The 8,334-nt window shown below is 40.7% G+C and overlaps 1 pseudogene; it reads right to left on the reverse strand.

The window, feature by feature from the left end:
• Positions 1 to 3,700: 3,700 nt before the first annotated feature.
• On the reverse strand, positions 3,701 to 4,339 carry LOC122725912 (annotated as a pseudogene).
• Between the last annotated feature and the right edge of the window lie 3,995 nt (positions 4,340 to 8,334).

Here is an 8,334-nt window from a genome sequence, read left to right on the forward strand (position 1 = left end):
TATGTGTCTATTGCCTAAATTTGTAACCTTTATCCCACTCCCCAAGCTTTACTAGGAAGCACCTGGTTAGAACTGTTAACTTCAATTTTTAATCTTCATCTCCTATATTCTGAAGGCAAAATTATGTGTGCCTGCATCATGACAGAGTCAGAGGAAGTCCTATTCCACAAACCCAGAGATCCATGTTCAGTTCCATGTAAAAAAGTATATAGTTTTTAGGATAATAAATTAGAAAGAAATGTTATCAGACATGATGAAGAAAAATAGATATCTATTTTAGGAAATATTTCTAAACATATAAAATAATGTAAAACTATCAGATAATAAAATATAAGACTTTATTTAAATAGAGAGTTCTAGTTGACCACACAAGCATGAACTGGAGGAACCAAAAACCTTTTCATTTGTTCAATACATTTTAGACCATCTCCACTGGAGCATATATATTTTTGCATTAAATATGTTTCTTTTAAGTAGAATTATAATAGCTTTAAACCATTCTGTAAACTTTGATAAGTGTAAAATTTGTTTTGGTTTCTGTCATTAATTCTTTTTAATGTCTAGAGGGAATTATATTGCTTTTATTTTTTAAAAAACGGGGCAGCTAGGTGGCATAGTGGATAAAGCACCGGCCTTGGGATTCAGGAGTACCTGAGTTCAAATCTGGCCTCAGACACTTGACACTTACTAGCTGTGTGACCCTGGGCAATTCATTTAACCCCCATTGCCCTACAAAAAACCAAAAAACAACATTTTATTGATGGCTTTCCTATTTTACTGTCATTTCAGAGTAAATCCTACACTTATTAACTCTTCATTACAAAGAAAAAATAGTTTAACAAAAGAAACAACAAATATGTCTAATAAGATCCAGCATTCTGCATTATCTATAAAGAGAAGAAATATGTTTCATCATTCCTCTGGAGTCGATTGGCATTTCATTAGCCCAAAATTATTTCCCCTAAAATTAATGAATCAAACTAAATTTCTACATCTTAAAAAGCTCATACTTAAGTCCTCCTTTGTTAGAATGTAGGAATTGCTCTTCAAAGGAGGTTCTTTCTACTTTTTTTCTCCCCTTTACTAATAGCAAAACAAAAAAAAAATACAAAATTGACTCAAATTGTGTTTTAAATGCAATTTAATTTTTAAAATGTGGTTTGTTTTCATTTATGGTGAGAATGTCAAAATAGATCTGGTTTGGTTCCTCCAGTAATAAAATGAAAGCAGAACCATGAAGAAGCTACTACTAAGAGAGCTGACAGGGGTCTGGAGAGGTGATTAACACCTTGGCAGAATTTACTTCATCATATTCCCAAAGGCAGCAAGTGCTGTCTCCCTAGAATTCACTCCCTTCTCATCTCTGCCTTGTTGAATGTCTGGTTTCCTTCAAAGCTCAAATCAGATGCCAAGTCCTACGTGAACCTTATCCTAAGCTCCCTGCCTTCTTCTCCCACCCCCTTCCACAGTTGCTAGTACCTCCAGAAAGTACTTTTGTTTTTATTTTGTATATATGTTTTTAATTTACCTGCATTGCTTCCCTACATATATCAAAAATGAGCTCCTTGCGAACCAGGACTGTTTCTGAATGAATAAAACTTTCCATAGGACATTTGGAATATACAAACATTCCACACTATAGTCCTTGCTTTTAATGAGCAAACAGACAACCATGAAGAGAAATTGCAGTTTATATACCCAGCATTTGTTGTAGAAGAAGTAGAAAAATTCTATGAAGAGCTTGACAAAATCTTTTAAACTAGATAAATGACTAGTTGAGAATATTAGCACTGGACGTGGCAAGCATCAAGCAACTTCACAGAAAGTTAAATTGACATCTTTTTATAGGCCAGAAATGGCTGGATACATATATGTGAGTTATTTAAGATTCATAGTTATCTGTATGATGAAACAGAGGACTATGTGGTGGTTCTTCTATTGTGCCCGACTCTTCATGACCCTATTTAGGGTTTTCTTGGCAGAGATACTGGAGTGCTTTGGCATTTGCTTCTCCAGCTCATTTTACAGATGAGGAAACTGAGGCAAACAGGGTTCAGTGACTTGCCCAGTCGTTTGTCCTTTGTTCTGGAAGAGCACCATGACATTGGGAGTCATGATGTCATGACTTGCAGTGAATTGGATTTCAGTGAGGGAGGGCTGTGCAGTTCACCAGCATCACTCTCTCCTCTAGAACCATCTGGGTTTAGTGCCAAAATACACATCAGGATGACTGGAGATGGCCCAAGATATTTAAGGCAATCAGGGTAAAGTGGCTTGCCCAGGGTCACACAGCTAGTAGTGTCTGAGGCCAGATTTGAATTCAGGAAGATGTCTTCCTGACTTCAGGCCACAAATACTCATATTTTCACCTTATTAATGCACAATGCCATTGTTTTACTGGCCACTAAAGAGCAGTCCACTAAATTTATTCAAACTCCAATAATATGTTAGTAGTAATAACAGTTGATATATCATTTATCATTAAATGACCAGCAAGGTGCCTAAGAAAATAGCTATAATAACAATAGAATTCTGCTTACATATCAATAAACAATTATGTAAGAACATCTTTGGCACTATCAAGTAACATTAATTTTCATATACATAATAGCATAGATTCAGCATTGTGGTAACAATTATACAAATGCAAAGGAATTCATAAAATTAAGAAAAGAGAATTAAAAATCCCAATATAATCTGAAAGGAGAAAGAAAATAAAATATGATAAGAGTGTAATTTATTTAAAGTTTTGAGTTTCAAATTCTATCCCTCTCTCATTCCCTCTCTCCCCTCCCTAAGGTGGTAAGATATAGGTTATGCATGTGCAATTAAAAGTGTACTTTAAAAGGAAATTGGGGGGCAGCTAGATGGTACAGTAGATAGAGCACCACCCCTGGAGTCAGGAGTACCTGAGTTCAAATCCAGCCTCAGACACTCAACACTTACTAGCTGTGTGACCCTGGGCAAGTCACTTAACCCCAATTGCCTCACCAAAAAAAAAAAAAAAGGAAATTGGTTGTTGGTGTTGGAACAAAATGTTAGGAAAGTACAAAATTCAAAGAAAATTCACTACCCAAAGATCTTCCTCAAAATGAGTCAGTGTTGTTGGGCAAAAGCAAAACTTTAAAGCTATACGAAATTGCATTAACACAAAACATCTTAAAATTCAGAAAAAGTATAATTTTGCATAGGTATATCAAATGTACAGCAATAATACAGGAAATTGTCTAAAGGAAGCAAAATATAGGATTGGAATATTATCTAAATCTCCAAATAACAAAAATCAAAGTTAAAAATATACCAGATTGTGAGAATTAGAGCGCTACCAACATGCTGAGAAAGATATTGCAGGGAAGCTTCGCAATGAGGAAAAAGTATGTGACTTGGCATCCACCTGTGACTTAGCCTCCAGAAGTTACCACCTGTTAGTTGTGTCAATCAAAGTTAGCAGCCAATTAGCTTGGAGCTGTGTGCAAGGACAGCCTGGCTTCCTGTTTGACAGGGGTCTTCTGGGAGAAGGGGGATTATCTCAGCCCTTTCATGTTCAGACTTGGGCTTGGTGGCAGAGGCAGCAGGAACAAGCAGAATAGGGATACTTTATCCATGTGTTTCTCTTTACTCACCCCTAATATGCTTTAATAACTTGATACCCAAAGATTGGTGCTATATGTTTTCTTATTTAAGGCAACCACTCATTAGATTTTTTTTTTTGTCAAAAATCTTTAATGTAACAAGGAGGAGGGGAATTAGTTTTTGTAGCCTCGGCTGGCGCTGCGGCCCCTGGCACGTTCGAACTTTCGGCCCTTGGATCGGAAATATGGTTTAGTGTGACTGTGGGGAGTGCCAGGTGCCTTCCCAAAATGCCTGTATACCTAGCGGCCCTTCCGGGGACCAGACAGCAGGACAGTGCCCTTGCCCTTGGGTGAACTCATGGCCAGCTGGTCAAAGGTGAGGATCTTCCCACCAGCCTTGAGGATGCGATTCCAGGCATTGCTAGTAACACGAAGAGCACACACCTTCAGCTTGGGGACATCCTGGATCCTCACATCATCGGTCACGGTCCCAACAACCACAGCTGTCTTGTTTTCCCTGCCCAGCAGTTTCATCTTCCTGATCATTCGGGACAGGGACAGGGGGGGCTGGTTGGTCCGGCTCATGAACAGCCTTTTCAGCACAACCTTGTTGAAAGTCGAGTTGGTTCTACGGGCCAGGAACCGGTAGAGCTTCACTAAAAGCCGCAGGTAGATGTCCTGGCTCTTGGGCTCCTTGCGCCGGACTTTCCGGTCCTTGTTATGGCGAATGTCGACTCCCATGCTGGCGCCCTACCGAAGACCGGCCCAACCAGAAAAGAAAAGCCACTCATTAGATTTTAGACATCATAGCTAGAATTTTAGGCCCTTACAAGATGTAGTTCAGGCTTGTAACCAAAGGATGTTATTATAGAGCTAAGTTCGTTGGGTAGGGTAGTAGCAGTATCAGAGGAGAGAAGGGAGGGAGTATAAGAAATTCCTTATCAACAGGAATCAACAGGACCTGGCAAATGATTATATATTTTGGAGAGAAAGTGAGGAGTTGAGGATTTTAGCCCTTCCCAACAGAATAATGGATATGAGCTTAATCTTCCCAAGCAATGATCTCATGTCACCAGACATCCTGAAGTATAACTTTCCATTTTTTTACTGCCTTTACCATATCCTATCCTTTGTGTGACCCTGGACAAGTCACTTGAACTTTCAATGCTCCAGGCCTCTTTGACCTTGAGTCTTGCTTCTCCAACTTCCCAATGGACATCTTGAACTGGATGTTCTTTTGGCATCTAAACAATGTCTAAAACCAGACTCATTACCTCCCCCCACCCCGAACCTTTCCCCTTTTCCTAGCTTCTTTGTTATTGTAGAGGGTCACCCTTGCTCACAACTTAGATGGCATTTTCACATCCTAAAATATCCAAGTCTTTGTGATTGTACCTTAGTAGCAGCTCTCATACACCTCCTTTTGTGTCTCCTAACAGTGCCCCCTCCCTGGTCCAGGCCCTCATCAACTTTCCAATAACGTGCTGTTTGGTTTCCCTGCCTCAAGTCTCTCCCCACTCCAGTCTATTCTCTTGACAGTTGCCAAATTGATCACCATAAAGTGGAGGTCTGACCATGTCACACCCTCATTCAGAATCCAATGGATCTCTGTTGCCTCTAGGATCAAAGATACAATTCTCTATTTTGTTTGTAAGGCCCTTCCTGACCTGGTACCCTCCTATATTTCTAGTCTCTACTTCCCCTCTGCTGTTTCCCTGTTTCTTCCACATAGTTTTTTTGTTTGTCTGTTTTTTGTTTTTTAGTGAGGCAATTGGGGTTAAGTGACTTGCCCAGGGTTACACAACTAGTAAGTGTTAAGTGTCTGAGGCCGCATTTGAACCCAGGTACTCCTGACTCCAGGGCCGGTGCTCTATCCACTGCGCCACCTAGCTGCCCCTCTTCCACATAGTTTTGATACACTGACACTAACCTCCTTTATGCTCCTTGCTTAAGAAACTTCATCTCCTGACTGCATTTTCAATAGGTGTGCATAGAATTTTCTCCCTTCTCATCTCCATCTGCCTTGTTTCCCTGGTTTTTTTCTAGGTTCCAGCTAAAAATTCCACCTTATTTAACAAGCCTTTCACAATCCCCCTTAGTTCTGGTGGCTGTCCTTTAAGACCATCTCTAACTTATCCTGTATATAGCTTGTTCGTAAATGGTTATTTGCATATTGTTCCCCCGTTAGACCAAGCTCCCTGAGAGCAAAGACTATACTTTCCCCCATTCTTTGTATCTTCATCCCTTGGCAGAGTGCCTGACACAAAGTAGGTGCATAATTAAGATTATTGACTTGAATTGGCTTTAGACAGCTCTCTATGAATATAGGTGCCTGTCAGTCAAGAGACATTTATTAAGCATATATACTATGTATTAGGCACTGTACTAAGCACTGAGGATGCAAAGAAAGGTAAAAGACAGTGGCTGCCCTCAGAGCTCACAATTTAATGGTAGAAACATGTACATATATAAGATAGACAGGATAAATTGGAAATGGAGGGAAGGCACTAGAATTTAGTGGAATTGGGAAAGGCTTCCTATTAGACGTGGGCTATTATCTGGGACTCGAGGAAATCAGAAGGCAAAAGCAAGGACAACGACCATTCTATTTATGGGGAACTGCCATGAACCCAGTACTGGGAGATTGAGTGTCTTCTGCAAGGAACAGCGAGGATGTCAGTGTCGTTGGAGCATGGAGTATATGATGGGATTTCACATAGCTATTAATAACTTGGATGTCTTTCTTAGACATCCAATTTCAGGGGGCAGCTAGGTGGTACAGTGGATAGAGCATCAGCCCTGGAGTCAGGAGGACCTGAGTTCAAATCCAACCTCAGACACTTGACACTTACTAGCTGTCTGACCCTGGGCAAGTCACTTAACCCTCATTGCCCCACAAAAAAAGTGAGAAGGAAAGAAAAGAAGAGTCTTTTCAGGGGGCAGCTAGGTGGCACAGTGGATAGAGCACTGGCCTTGGAGTCAGGAGGACCTGAGTTCAAATTCAGCCTCAGACACTTGACAATTACTATCTATGTGATCCTGGGCAAGTCACTTAACCCTTATTGCCCTGCAAAAAAAAAAGAAAGAAAGAAAGAAAGAAAGGTGCCTTTTCAGCATATTTAGCCTCAGGCCATGCTGCACTAGAGGCAGCTGTGGCTACTTCTGGAACCTTACTCACTGACCAGGGAGGGGATTGAATGATTGGCCAGAGGGGAGATAGCAGGGGTCTCTGCTGGCACTGAGGTGGAACTCTGTTGGGTTGCCTGTACTCAGAATCAGGAAGCAGTATTGAGTGGCAGTGGCCCAGGTGGGAGAGGGGCATGGGCATGCCAAACTTGAAACCATAGTGAACCAGATTTCTGTTCCTGGGTTAAAGAGCAAGCAAGCCTGAGGTTACTTACAGACCAGAGCACAGACCAGATGAGTGGAGAATGTACCTTTTCTTAAATCATACCATGTGGGAACCCCTGAAGCTTGGGACAGTGCATCTTGAAAGCAGCTCCCCATTTTAAGAAGGACTTAAAAGTCAAGAAATAGGGAAATGAACAGACAGAAAAAAATGTGGACCGTAGAAAGTTTCTTTGGTGACAAGGAAGATCAAAATACACCCTCAGAAGAAGATAACAAAGTCAAAGCTCCTACATCCAAAGCTTCCAAGAAAAATATGAATTGGTCTCAGGCCATAGAAGCATTCAAAAAGGGCTTTGAAGACAAAGTAATAGAGATAGAGGAAAAAATGGAAAGAGAAATGAGAGCGATGCAGGAAAGCTATGATAAAAAAGTCAACAGTTTGAAAGGCCAGATGGAAAAGGAGATACATATGCTCTCTGAAGAAAATAATTGCTTAAGAATTAGGATTGAGCAAATGGAAGCTAATGACTTTATGAGAAATCAAGACACAATAAAGCAAATCCAAATGAATGAAAAAATAGAGAGCAATATGAATTATCTCCTTGGAAAAACAGCTGACCTGGAAAATAGATCCAGGAAAGGAGATAATTTGAAAATTATTGGACTACTTAAAAACTGTGGGGACAAATTTTTAATTGGGGAGTGTTAGCTAAGCAGCTCACTTCAATATTGGGGCAAGGAAGGAGACTGGCAGCCTCCCTCAAAACAGAGCAGGATTTATTTAACAAGAACGAACTTAAACAAACAAACAAAAACCCCAGGATCAATAGGATCAAGGGAAAGGAAATAAAATGGGGAAAGGGAAATTATACAACCTGAATAACACCACTGCCCAGGAATCAGCTAAGAATACACAGCAGTGTCCTGTCGCCTTCTAGCTTCCAGCTAGAATGGTGAATCTACTTCCCCCTTCTTCCCAGCAGATCCCAGACAGCCCCCAGCCAATTGGCTGGCCACTCTGACAGTCACATGACTTCCCTCACTAGGCTTCCAATCATTATAATTTTGCCAGGCCCATGGAGGCATTGACGAGTGGTGATGACGTGAGGTGCCAGCACCATGGCGATGGCTACAACCAGTGGGTGGAGCACCGTGCCATTTGCAGAGCCCCAGAGGCCAGTGAACATGCCGAGGTTTTTTTAAAAAAATTCTAGCCAAAAGATGGGGTCATGAAAACCTCAAATAACAATTAATTCTTTACAAAACCATGATAAAAAAAAAAAAGAGCTTAGACATCATCTTCCAAGAGATTGTCAGGGAAAATTGCCGTGATATTCTAGAAACAGAAGGTAAAATGGGAATTGAAAGAATCCACTGATCATCTCCTGAAAAAGATCCCAAAATGAAAACT

Source organism: Dromiciops gliroides, chromosome 4, assembly GCF_019393635.1.
Source record: "Dromiciops gliroides isolate mDroGli1 chromosome 4, mDroGli1.pri, whole genome shotgun sequence".
NCBI lineage: Eukaryota > Metazoa > Chordata > Mammalia > Microbiotheria > Microbiotheriidae > Dromiciops > Dromiciops gliroides.